Source organism: Mastigoproctus giganteus, chromosome 3 (assembly GCF_048544385.1).
Source record: "Mastigoproctus giganteus isolate SK-2022 chromosome 3, ASM4854438v1, whole genome shotgun sequence".
Taxonomy (NCBI): domain Eukaryota; kingdom Metazoa; phylum Arthropoda; class Arachnida; order Uropygi; family Thelyphonidae; genus Mastigoproctus; species Mastigoproctus giganteus.
The window spans coordinates 114,271,435-114,286,010 of NC_143577.1; the positions used below are offsets into that span (position 1 = coordinate 114,271,435).

The window sequence follows — 14,576 nt, forward strand, 5'->3', positions numbered from 1 at the left end:
TTGTAGTGGTGGTTCATGAGCCTCTGCATATAGGCTGTGGACTGGTGAGGTGCGATATGCTCCTAAAGCTGTTCGTAAAGCGCTGTGGTGCACTGGATCAAGCCACCTCAGGGCACTTGGTTTGGCTGAGTTATACACTGGGGCTCCATAGTCTAGTCGAGATCTTATGAGGGCTCTGTATAATCGCAACAGAGTAACTCTATCTGCACCCCAGGTCGTTGCGGACAAGACTCTCAAAAGATTTAGTTTCTTGAGGCAGTTTGTTCTTAGTTGTTTTATATGTTCTAAAAAAGTTAGTTTTTTATCAAGAATAAGTCCAAGAAATTTTATGGTTGGCTTGATTGGGATTAACTGTCCATTAAGTTTTAATTCCGGATCTAAATGAAGGTTTCTTTTCCTACAGAAGTGTACGCCTACAGTTTTTTGTGTTGAGATCGTGAAACCATTTTCCTGAGCCCAGTTGCTGACTTTGTTTATTGCACCTTGTAACTGGCGTTCTATTGTTCTCATGTTTTGGGATTGGAAAGAAATACTGAAATCATCTACGTAAAGAGCTGTATTTATGGAGGATGGTATATGTTGGGTTATAGAGTTTATTTTTATTGCAAACAAGGTGGCACTGAGTACTGATCCTTGTGGTACTCCTTCTTCTTGTAGGAAGACCTTTGAGTGTGTAGTTTGTATTCGTACTTGGAAAGTTCAATGCTGTAAAAAGTTCTGGATGAAAACAGGGAGATGTCCTCTTAGTTTTAAGTTATACATGTCCCGGAGAATGCCATAGCACCAGGCTGTATCATATGCCTTTTTGATATCGAAGCATATCATGACTAAATGTTGTTTTTTAATGAAAGCATTTCGTATGTTGTTTTCTATTTTAATCAATAGGTCCAAGGTTGATCTATGTTTCCTGAAGCCACACTGCACTGGGCACAAAAGGTTATGGTTTTCTAGGTACCACATGAGTCTTGAATTTATAATCTTTTCCATTAACTTTCCTAGGCAGCTGGTAAGTGCAATTGGACGGTAGCTGTTTAGATTAGTAGGATCTTTGCCAGGTTTTGGGAAAGCGAGGACAATTGCATGATGCCACTTGCTAGGAAATTCTTGTTCCATATAAATTCTGTTGTATAAAAGAAGTATAGATTGTAAAGATTCTTCGCTGAGTTTCTTTATCATTATATAATTAATGCCATCTGGACCTTCTGCACTTTGTTTTGTTTGTGACAGTACCTTATGGAGTTCTGCTATGGTTAGTGGATGGTTATATTGTTCTATATATTTTGTGGAGAATTTTAAGTTGTATTTTTCTTGATGATTTTTATATTTCTGGAATTCCGGTGAATAGGATGTGGTGGCAGATATTTTGGCGAATGTTTCACCTAATGCATTTGCTATTTCTTTTGGATCAGCGATGTCTTGTCCTTGCCAGTTGATAATTGGATGTACTAAATTTTGGTATCTATTGTTCATTTTTCTTATTTTATCCCAAACTGTTTTAGTATTTGCAGTTCTATTTATAGTTGAGGCGAAACGTATCCAGGAGGCTTTCTTGCATGCCCGTCTGACATATCTTGCTCTTGCTCTCATTTTTTTAAAATGTATTAGATTGTCTGTGGTAGGATTTTTGCGAAAAATATTCCATGCTCTGTTTCTATCTCGTTTTGCTTGGGTACATTCCTCATTCCACCAAGGCTTTGGGAATAGGGGAAGTTTGGTAGACGTTTTTGGTATTGATTGTTCTGCTGCTTGGCTAATTTGATTCGTTACATATTGTACTGCTTGGTCAATGGTTAGTTGTCGGACTCTCTGTTGTTCTATTACTGCTAAATTTTTGAATTTTTCCCAGTCTGCTTTGTGAAATTTACATTTGGGTTTTCGTCTGGATTGACATAGGGTGTCTTTTGTTAAAGTGACAATAATGGGGTAGTGGTCACTATGTAATGGTTCATCATGAACTGTCCATTCTAAAATAGGATATAATGCTGGGGAGCATAAAGTAAGGTCTATCGCTGAGCTTGTTCCTGTTGGAAGGTGGAAATACGTGTGTTTTCCACTGTTCAGGAGGATTAGATTTTTGGCATCTATTATTTTTTCTATTTGATGTCCTCTTTTATTAAAATCAGTATTTCCCCATAAATGGTGATGTCCATTTAGATCCCCCATTATACAGTAGGGAGGGAGGGGGTAGTTGATCTATTAGTTCTTCTAAGTCTTCGTAATTTATTTCCTGGTTCGGAGGTAAATATATTGATACTATTGTTATTAAACGACTTGTTGCTATACGTACTGCTACTGCCTCAAGAGTGGTTTGTAGGTGGACTGCTTGGACTGGTATGTGAGAGTTGACAAGGATTGCTACTCCTCCATGGGCTATAGAATTATTTATTCAGTCTCGTCTATGTATACTGTAATTCTTGATTAAGATTGCATCGTCAGGTTTTAGATACGTTTCTTGTAAGCAGAAACATATCAGGTGATATTGAGAAATTAAATCACGAACATCGTCAATATTCTTACGGAAACCTCGGCAATTCCATTGAATAAAAGTACTACTCATTGTTTTGTTTTAGATGAGTTTTCTGGTTGTTTTCTCGTTACTGTTTTAAATTTTTCTGTCCGTGATTTGTCTTTTTTAGGGAAATATGGCTTTCCAGTGTCCATATCTTCCTCGGCAAATATTTCTAGAATGGGTTCTTCTTGTTGTGTTTTTCCTGCTGTGTCCATTTGTTCAGCAGCATGGTGCATTATTATCGAGGTATCTTCTTTGGTTTTTCCCTGCGGTGGTGAAAATACTGTTGGTGGAACTGAGATAGGGGTGTTTGCCGCCTGTTCTCGTTTCTGCTGTTTTGGGGGCATGAGCCATTTGCGTGCCCAGTCTGACAACGATTCATTTGGTGCTATTGTAACGTCGGTTTGTGATCCTGTTGTTTGTTGATTCTGGGTTATTTGCACTACTTGAGCTATCTGTGCATAGGTAGGTTTCCTTGTGTTGGCTGGTTGTATCGTCTTTCTGGCTTCCTGGTATGTAACTTTGTGTTCTGCTTTGTATCTTTGGATTTTCCTTTCCTGTTTCCATCTTTCGCATTCTCGAGAACAGGCAGTGTGGCTTCCACCACAGTTTGGGCATTTAGGGTGCTCGGTTGTGCATTCTTGATTGGTGTGTTCTCGGGAACCACATTTGGCACATATTGCTGTTCCTCTGCATGTTGTTTGTGAATGTCCGTATTTTTGACATTTAAAGCATCGAATAGGATTTGGTATGTAGGGTCGGATTTGACAAAGCAAGTATCCTGCTTTCACATGCTGTGGTGGACTTGGAGTGTTGAAGGTTAAAATGATATTTCTGGTCTGGATGATTATTCCTTCTTTTTTGACCGTTATTCTTTTAACATGAATGACTCCCTGGGCTTTCATTTCTTGTAATATTTCTTCTTCTGTTATACTGAGGAGATCCCATTCAGAGATTACTCCTTTCGAGGTGTTTAAAGTATTATGGGGTGTAATGGATACTGGGATTCCTCCAAAAGTGGACGTTTTCATTAGTTGCTCTGACTGTCGTATATTGGCTGTCTCAATTAATAGGTCGCCTGATTTTAATCTTTTTACTGCTTTTGGAGTTCCAGCTATGCTTTCCAGACATTTTTGTATCAGGAAAGGGGATAATTTTCCAGTGGACTGTTCGCCCGTAGAATGAATGATGAGATACTTTGGAGCGGGTATCTTATATATATCGGTTTTTTGCCTTTTGGCCATGTTTGTACAAATTTCTTCATGTTCTTGAGTTGATTGGGCCATGTTAGAGGATTTTGTGATTTTGTTGTCAGAATCCATGCTGTTTGCTCCTTTTCGCCCTGGGAGTGAGAGCTTTTCCTCCCAGGTTTCCAGCCCCGCCACGTGGAGGCAGGAGCGGTGCCACCTAGTGACCAAGCGGGAAAAAAAAATAGGTTAGTAAGTGATTAATATAAAGAAAGGTGACTTTCCTTTCTGTATTAGTAAGTTTTAATGTGCTAAATGTTATTAATATATACAGTAGGAGTTTAAGGAGATTGCAAAAACTCACACAAAAAATAAGCTCTTTATAATAACTGGCACGCTAGAAAATTCGCTGAAAGGTCGCTCGAATCACTACGCTTGGCACTCGGGGCCCCCGCATGTGAAAATGAAGCTAAAAGGGAGGCGGTTTTCCAGTGATGAGGACCTTCTACGGGCTTGGGACAACGAGTGTGCTTTACTCCCTAGTGAAACTTGGCAGAACTGGTTTAAAGATTGGTTTCGGAGGATGGAGAGGTGTATTGAATGTAGAGGAAATTACTTTGAAAAAATTAAATAAACAAAGCTGTATTGCAAAACTTTCCTAGCACCCTTTGTATGTACAGGGTGATTCACTACCAGTGCGACAAACTTGCAGAAGGTGTAGGGGGCACAAAGACGAATCGCATTCACATAGCATTGCAGGGTTCGAAATGCCTTCGTCATGCGGTAGAGGATGTTGAACGGGAGTTCACGTGAACAGCGAACCCGCTGGAAGTCAGTTTGTTTGTTGTTTGTTATTTGGTTTTTAGGAGCATTAGCAACTAAGGCCATATTGCTCCGGGATATGCGGTGGTCATTCCCTGACCTTTCCGCATTCTCCGTATTTGGTGGTGACGGGCTCGAACCCCGGTCTAATCAAGAAGCGTGTGCTATGCACTGCTGCTCCTTCCCACCTGGCTACGGAGGCGCCGCTTGGAAGTCAGTATTTGCGAACTGTTCCCGAGGCAGTAGGATGGACGAGTATTCAAACGGTGAACTGGCCGACATGCACCTCGCGTATGGAGCTGTGGACTGTAACGGGCACGCCACTCTGTGCTTGTACCAGGAACGTTTCCCGCACAGGCGTGCTCCTCATCATATGATTTTCACACGTGTGCACAGAAGGTTACGTGAGACTGGTTGTTTCACGAGAAGTACCAGAATCGGGAGCGAACGACGAGGACGCCAGACAATGAGGAGAATGTCCTACGTCTTGCAGAAGGCAATCCGAGTACATGTACTCGAGCGACAGGCCAACGATTGGGTATTTCCCAATACACTGTATGGAGGATACCTTCAACAAACCAAATGAGTTCATACCATCTGCAACGCGTTCAATCATTGGAGCCTGCGGATTATACACTCCTGAGGACTTTTGCTACTTGGTTTCTTCAATAGAAACGGTTCGCAAATGCTGACTTCCAGTAGGATCGCTGTTCACGCACCCTCCTGTTCAACGTCCTCTACTGCATGACAAAGGCATTTCGGACCCTGAAATGCTATGTGATTCCGATTCATCTTTGTGCCCCCTATACCTCCTGCAAGTTTGTCGCACTGGTAGTGAATCACCCTGTATATATGTATTTCGGTATCGAATATTAACTCTGCGTTATGTTATAAGACTTTCTTATCCCCTGTCAACTTATATGTATTAATTTATGATGTTACATTTGTAATAACTAAGTAACTATAATTATTTAGTTAAAAAAGTACAATTAAATTGAAAATGAAATTTAATAAGATTAATAAATTTTACTGATTTATTTATTTCATATGATGTGATCAATACACGAAGGAACCAGTTTTTTCTTGCTTCCTGCATGTATCGTGGCCGGGATATCCAACCAACCGCTTGGTTCGGCACCATTGTGATATCCAGCCCGAGGCGGGAATCGAACCCGCGACCTTTTGGTTGCCAGGCAGGCACTTAACCTACCCGGCTAGCCCGATCGGCAATTTTACTGATTAATTGATACTACTATACTCGCTATCTAGTTTCGTTAAACCTTATTAGCATTAGCATTAGCAGAGGCATATGATGCAAGAAAGCAAGCTTATTCAGCATCAGCCAAAAAAAAAAAAAAAAAAACCCTCTCCCATTTCACCCCTCCATTCGTTCGAAATACCTGTCCAGTTGAGCTTTAAATTTGTTTAGGCTATCAACTTCAACAACAAGTGATGGAAGTCGGTTCCACCAACCAACCACCCGCTGGCCAAAGGCAAATTTCCGCACATCTATCCGACATCCGTCCTTCCTCAATTTGAATTTATGCCCTCTGAGGTGATTATTCTGAGAAAGATGAAGAATCCCATTGGCATTGAGCATGCTCAAACCATTCAAAGCCTTATACACCTCTATCAGATCACCTCGCCGGTGCCTAGTCTCCAGACTCTGTAATTTGCAAAACTTAAGCCTCTCTTCGTAAGAGCAACCCTTTGTTCCATTTACTAATCTTGTTGCCCTTCTCTGTACCCGTTCCAGCAGCTCTACATCCTTCTTGAAATGAGGCCTCCAGACCTGTATACAGTACTCAAGATGTGGCCTAACCATTGCCTTATACAAGGGAATAATCACCTCCTTATCTCTGCTAGAAAAATTCCTGTATATCATTGACAAGACACCATGAGCTACTCTTGCAGCTCGTCTGCACTGCTCAGAGAACTTCATATCTACCTGCACAATTACCCCCAGGTCCTTTTCATTCTCCACCACTGTCAGTGTAGTACCGCAGAGTTGATACATTGCTCTGGGGTTACTGTTACCCATATGTAGTACTTTACATTTGTCAATGTTAAACTTCATTTGCCACCTCTCAGCCCATCTGTTCAACCTTTCCAGATCCTGTTGCAGCAGCATAGCGTCAGTAGTGTCCTTAACGACCCTGCCAACCTTTGTATCATCTGCAAACTTAGACATTAAACTTGATATCCCATCATCAATATCATTCATAAACACCGAAAACAACAATGGACCCAACACTGAACCTTGAGGAACTCCACTAATAACATTAGTCCAGTTGAGCATTAGTTGAGCAGTGTCCATTGATTTCCACTCTCTGCCTTCTGCCACTCAACCATCCCCTTATCCATAGCAGCAATTTGCCTCCAATGCCACACTGCTCCAATTTGTGCAGCAGTCTTCCATGTGCAACAGTATCAAAAGCCTTTCTAAGATCCAAATATATAATATCAAAGTTATTCCCTGCATCCAGTTCTTTTGTGACTACATCATAGTATCCAATCAAATTGGTCAGGCAAGACCTGCCCTTAACAAAACCATGCTGCGTCTGAGCTATAACTGAATTCTTGTCTAGATGATCCTGCAGTGCTTCTTTAACCAGTGCCTCCATTAATTTACCTGGAACAGAAGTTAAACTAACAGGTCTATAATTACTTGTGTCAGCCTTTGATCCTCCTTTGTGAATTGGGGTTACATTTGCACATCTCCAGTCTATGGGTACCTCCCCTGAGTCCAAAGAAGCTCTCATAATTATGGCTAGGGGTTTGCATACTTCCTTTGCTGCCTCCTTTAATATAACTGGATAGATCCCATCCACCCCAGGTGCCTTTTTTATGTTTATCCTCAACAATCTCTCCTCCACTTTCCTCTCAGTTATTACAAAATCATCCAGCTCACTGCCAATGTTTACTTTACCTACATCATTCTCCTTCCTGAATAACTCCTCATGCGTGAATGTAGATGCAAAATACTCGTTTAGATTGTTAGCCACCTGAGCAGGATCCTCAACTGTTGAACCATCAATATCCAGTGGACCAATCTGATTCACCCCTTTCCTTCTCGAGTTCAAGTATGTAAAGAACTCTTTTCTGTTTTTCTTTGCATCCTTTGCCAAGGATTTTTCGTAGTCTGCCTTTGCCTGCCTAATCTCCTTTGTGACTTGGTTACAGACCAACTTATATCTATCATAGGCTTCCATGTCACCCATTAATTTATATGTATCCCATGCATTTTTCTTCTCTGCCACATGTCTCATTAGTTCATCTGACAACCATTTAGGCCTAAACCTTGAACAATATTTCTTAGTTGGTATGTAAAGCCTGGTAGCCTCCAAGATTAGTTCCTTGAATGCTTCCCATTTTGAGTTTGCTGTTGGTAACATCATCAGTTGGTCCCACTGTATAGAATTTAAATACTGTCTCAGACCATCATAGTCGCCTTTACGAAAACAAAAACCCTTCCCTTTACCTCTGATGATAGTTACCTCCTTGAGTAAATCCCACTTCAACACACTGTGATCACTGCCACCTAGTGGTTCATTTATCTGCAGGTTCTTAATGCATGAAGAATCACTACTGATAATCAGATCAAGAGTATTGCTCCCTCTTGTTGCCTCACGAACATGCTGATGTAGAAAACAATCATCCAATAAATCCACAAAAGCCTTGCTAGTGTGTGAGTGACCAACCCACAAATTCCAGTCAATATCTGGGAAATTAAAATCCCCCATTATAAGACTCTCTGATTTACTGGCCCACTCTATTTCCCTGTACAATATATTATTATACTCATCAGAGTCATTAGGCCTATAGCACACTCCTACTCTCAATTTTGATTTCCCTATGCTTATGTCACACCAAACTGACTCGACACTGCCCTGTCCATCGATGTCAACTGGCTTCACTTCCTTTGACTTTATGTGTTTCTTAATTAATAGCATAACCCCTCCTCCCCTCCTGTCCTGTCTATCCTTTCTATATACATTGTATTCCCCAAATTCCAGTTCCGCATTACTTATATCTGTGTGACACCACGTCTCTGATATCCCAACAATATCTTTTATATTATTATTATTATTATATATATAGTGCAAGGAAGCCTGAGGCTTATGCTGCACCAGCCAAAAAAAAAATTCCCGAGTTACCCTGAGAGAGTGAAAAGTAGAAGGGAATCACCAAGAAAGAGAAGAACGATGATATCCAGCTCAGGATCCTGGGTGTGCCAAGCCCAATACTCACCAGATATGAGCCCCTTGGGTTAATAAGAGTAGTATGATCTATAATACAGAGTCAAAAGCTATACATTGTAGTTATGAACTCGCTAGGCACTCTTTCTGAAGTCATTTCTGTCACAATGCTAGTATCCTCGTGGGAACAAGGGATCATGATCATTTTTGCTCATGACCACTGTATGGCTTGGGTTTAAAGAGAAGGAACTTTTATCAGGTTTTTTTTTTGTTTTAAAATGTGGCTGACTGAATGGTTTTATTCTTCAGAAAACTTAGGTTTTTCATCCAGCAAACAGGCAAACTAACTTTTATACATGCAGTTACAGACACAATATATTTTATACAGGAAGTTAGCATTAGCATTAGTAGAGGCATACGATGCAAGAAAGCAAGCTTATTCAGCATCAGCCCAAAAAAAAAAAAAAAAAAAAAACCCTCTCCCATTTCACCCCTCCGTTCGTTCGAAATACCTGTCCAGTTGAGCTTTAAATTTGTTTAGGCTATCAACTTCAACAACAAGTGATGGAAGTCGGTTCCACCAACCAACCACCCGCTGGCCAAAGGCAAATTTCCGCACATCTATCCGACATCCGTCCTTCCTCAATTTGAATTTATGCCCTCTGAGGTGATTATTCTGAGAAAGATGAAGAATCCCATTGGCATTGAGCATGCTCAAACCATTCAAGGCCTTATACACCTCTATCAGATCACCTCGCCGGTGCCTAGTCTCCAGACTCTGTAATTTGCAAAACTTAAGCCTTTCTTCGTAAGAGCAACCCTTTGTTCCATTTACTAATCTTGTTGCCCTTCTCTGTACCCGTTCCAGCAGCTCTACATCCTTCTTGAAATGAGGCCTCCAGACCTGTATACAGTACTCAAGATGTGGCCTAACCATTGCCTTATACAAGGGAATAATCACCTCCTTATCCCTGCTAGAAAAATTCCTGTATATCATTGACAAGACACCATGAGCTACTCTTGCAGCTCGTCTGCACTGCTCAGAGAACTTCATATCTCCCTGCACAATTACCCCCAGGTCCTTTTCATTCTCCACCACTGTCAGTGTGGTACCGCAGAGTTGATACGTTGCTCTGGGGTTACTGTTTCCCATATGCAGTACTTTACATTTGTCAATGTTAAACTTCATTTGCCACCTCTCAGCCCATCTGTTCAACCTTTCCAGATCCTGTTGCAGCAGCATAGCGTCAGTAGTGTCCTTGACGACCCTGCCAACCTTTGTATCATCTGCAAACTTGGACATTAAACTTGATATCCCATCATCAATATCATTCATAAACACCGAAAACAACAACGGACCCAACACTGAACCTTGAGGAACTCCACTAATAACATTAGTCCACGTTGAGCAGTGTCCATTGATTACCACTCTCTGTCTTCTGCCACTCAACCATCCCCTTATCCATAGCAGCAATTTGCCTCCAATGCCACACTGCTCCAATTTGTGCAGCAGTCTTCCATGTGCAACAGTATCAAAAGCCTTTCTAAGATCCAAATATATAATATCAAAGTTATTCCCTGCATCCAGTTCTTTTGTGACTACATCATAGTATCCAATCAAATTGGTCAGGCAAGACCTGCCCTTAACAAAACCATGCTGCGTCTGAGCTATAACTGAATTCTTGTCTAGATGATCCTGCAGTGCTTCTTTAACCAGTGCCTCCATTAATTTACCTGGAACAGAAGTTAAACTAACAGGTCTATAATTACTTGTGTCAGCCTTTGATCCTCCTTTGTGAATTGGGGTTACATTTGCACATCTCCAGTCTATGGGTACCTCCCCTGAGTCCAAAGAAGCTCTCATAATTATGGCTAGGGGTTTGCATACTTCCTTTGCTGCCTCCTTTAATATAACTGGATAGATCCCATCCACCCCAGGTGCCTTTTTTATGTTTATCCTCAACAATCTCTCCTCCACTTTCCTCTCAGTTATTACAAAATCATCCAGCTCACTGCCAATGTTTACTTTACCTACATCATTCTCCTTCCTGAATAACTCCTCATGCGTGAATGTAGATGCAAAATACTCGTTTAGATTGTTAGCCACCTGAGCAGGATCCTCAACTGTTGAACCATCAATATCCAGTGGACCAATCTGATTCATCCCTTTCCTTCTCGAGTTCAAGTATGTAAAGAACTCTTTTCTGTTTTTCTTTGCATCCTTTGCCAAGGATTTTTCGTAGTCTGCCTTTGCCTGCCTAATCTCCTTTGTGACTTGGTTACAGACCAACTTATATCTATCATAGGCTTCCATGTCACCCATTAATTTATATGTATCCCATGCATTTTTCTTCTCTGCCACATGTCTCATTAGTTCATCTGACAACCATTTAGGCCTAAACCTTGAACAATATTTCTTAGTTGGTATGTAAAGCCTGGTAGCCTCCAAGATTAGTTCCTTGAATGCTTCCCATTTTGAGTTTGCTGTTGGTAACATCATCAGTTGGTCCCACTGTATAGAATTTAAATACTGTCTCAGACCATCATAGTCGCCTTTACGAAAACAAAAACCCTTCCCTTTACCTCTGATGGTAGTTACCTCCTTGAGTAAATCCCACTTCAACACACTGTGATCACTGCCACCTAGTGGTTCATTTATCTGCAGGTTCTTAATGCATGAAGAGTCACTACTGATAATCAGATCAAGAGTATTGCTCCCTCTTGTTGCCTCACGAACATGCTGGTGTAGAAAACAATCATCCAATAAATCCACAAAAGCCTTGCTAGTGTGCGAGTGACCAACCCACAAATTCCAGTCAATATCTGGGAAATTAAAATCCCCCATTATAAGACTCTCTGATTTACTGGCCCACTCTATTTCCCTGTACAATATCTTATTATACTCATCAGAGTCATTAGGCCTATAGCACACTCCTACTCTCAATTTTGATTTCCCTATGCTTATGTCACACCAAACTGATTCGGCACTGCCCTGTCCATCGATGTCGACTGGCTTCACTTCCTTGGACTTTATGTGTTTCTTAATTAATAGCATAACCCCTCCTCCCCTCCTGTCCTGTCTATCCTTTCTATACACATTGTATTCCCCAAATTCCAGTTCCGCATTACTTATATCTGTGTGACACCACGTCTCTGATATCCCAACAATATCTGCCTTTGATGTTTTGAGCAATACCTCAAATTCATCAAATTTATTTACCAAACTCCTAGCATTGGTGTACACGCAGGTATACATGCACCTGTTTCTATTCTTAGCTACCCTAACACAACCCATGTGTTTACTTGTAACGCAATGACTACCAGCAGTCTCTGAAATATCCTGCATCTTGTTTTTCAGACTTCTGCTCATTTCAATAGAAGCAGTGCAAGAATCACTTCCACCTCTGCCAGTGGCTACTGTTAATCTATTAGTCCTTGTATCCCCCCCATCTGCCTTTGATGTTTTGAGCAATACCTCAAATTCATCAAATTTATTTACCAAACTCCTAGCATTGGTGTACACGCAGGTATACATGCACCTGTTTCTATTCTTAGCTACCCTAACACAACCCATGTGTTTACTTGTAACGCAATGACTACAAGCAGTCTCTGAAATATCCTGCATCTTGTTTTTCAGACTTCTGCTCATTTGAATAGAAGCAGTGCAAGAAATATATAGCATCAGCCAAAAAAAAAAAAAAAAAAAAAAAAACCCCTCTTATTTCACCCATCCACTCGCTCCAAATGTTTGTCAAGTTCTGCCTTGAATTTATTTAAGCTATTAACTTCTACAATGACAGATGGAAGTTTGTTCCAACAATCAACCACCCGCTGGCTAAAGGCAAACTTCCGCACATCTATCCTACAACCGTCTTTCCTCAATTTGAATTTATGCCCTCTTAGGCGATTATTCTGAGCAAGAGGAAGAATCCCATCCCCATTGAGCATGCTCAAACCATTCAAGGCTTTATACTGAGAAAAACTTAATTTACTGAGAAAAACAAAAAACAGGTTGAACATATCACAATTATGGATCAAATTAAGTAATTTTAGCCCTGATAAGGCACAGCTAATGGTTAAAATGGATATGTAATAGGCTGTGATTTTTCCAAAACTAAAATGGCAGTAATGAACTAAATAATTTTTACTGTTTTTGTTTTTAAACTAAAGTAATTGGCAAGTATTCACAAATTAATTATTACATAGCTATTAATTATAAGTATTTTATATTTTTAATAAATAATTAACTATTATTAACAGATTTTTCTTATAATCCATCCATTAAAATTAAAATGTATTTTTTTTGTAAGGGTTAAAATGGATATGTAATAGGCTGTGATTTTTCCAAAACTAAAATGTCAGTAATGAACTAAATAATTTTTACTGTTTTTGTTATTAAACTAAAGTAATTGGTAAGTATTCACAAACTGATTATTACATAACTATGAATTATAATTATTTTATATTTTTAATAAATAATTAACTATTATTAACAGATTTTTCTTATAATCCATCCATTAAATTAAAATGTATTTTTTGTAAGGGGAGTCAATGAGGAAAAAATGCATTTTTTATAGGGGTCTGCAGGTAAAAAAGATTGGGAACCTCTGATCTATATGAATGCCATGTTACCAAAACATGTTGAAACACTCCTTTTTTAACCTATGCTCTGTAGTTCCAACAAGATGGGGGCAGCATGTCATGTGACAAGAGATATAATGAATTTATTGCAACAAAAGTTTAGTGAAACACTAATTGCAAGGAAGTGTCAATTTCCTTACTTATCAGATGCCCCAATCTGATTTCACTTAACTGCTTCTTGTGGGACTATAATAAAGTACAGAACATATACAAAAACTAACCAGAGAACGGTGATAAAAAATTAATTAGCAAAGAAATATCAGCAACCACAGTAAATAACATTCTAGTAGGACGCTGTATCAGCGTTAAAGGTGTACATCTCAGCGAGATATACACCTCAGAGCGAGTGCAGAGAAAGGCAACAAGATTGGTGAGGGGTAACAAAGGGATGCTCTTACCAAGAAAGCTTAAGTTCTGTAAACTGCAGCATCTGGGGACTAGGCACCTGTGTGGTGATCTGATTGAGGTGTATAAGGCCTTGAATGGTTTGAGCAGGCTCAGTGCTGATGGGATTCTTCCTCTTGCTCAGATTATGAGCCTGAGGGGTACAAACTCAAATTGAGGAAAGACAGTTGTAGAATAGATGTTTACCTTTAGCCAGAGGGCAGTTGATTGCTGGAACAGACATCCATCTGTTGTTGTAGAAGTTGATAGCTTAAATAAATTCAAGGAAAAACTGGACAAACTTTTGGAGTGAATGGATGGGTGATTTTTTTGGCTGATGCTGTATAAGCTTGCTTTCTTACATCGTATACTTCTACTAATGCTAACGCTAATCTTCCACAAATAACTTCAAACCTTCAACAAGAAAATAACACCAAACCAGGCATTTGCAACTGTAGGCATGTATTTCACCAGATGGCACAAGGGAAGATTTTCTGTACTTAAAAGAATTTTTCATATACAGTATTATATTTTGGATACAGCTGTCCAAGTGGCAGTCATGAAAAAGTTGTTGATCCCTACACTACACCAATCTCCAAATAGTATTTTATTTTTCTTATGATCTGAAACTTATGGTGATTATTATTAGCATTAGCAGAGGCATATGATGCAAGAAAGCAAACTTATACAGCATCAGGCAAAAAAAAAAAAAAAAAACACTTTCCATTTCACCCATCCATTTGCTCCAAAAGTTTGTCCACTTCTTCCTTGAATTTATTTAAGCTACCAACTTCCACAACAGCAGATGGAAGTTTGTTCTGGCAATCAACTACC

At 39.8% G+C, this 14,576-nt stretch overlaps 1 protein-coding gene across 3 annotated transcripts in view; it reads right to left on the reverse strand.

The window, feature by feature from the left end:
- LOC150088232 (citramalyl-CoA lyase, mitochondrial-like) overlaps nucleotides 1-14,576 on the reverse strand; it is a 244,668-nt gene that overhangs the window by 60,681 nt on the left and 169,411 nt on the right. The gene's annotated exons all lie outside the window — the stretch shown is intronic.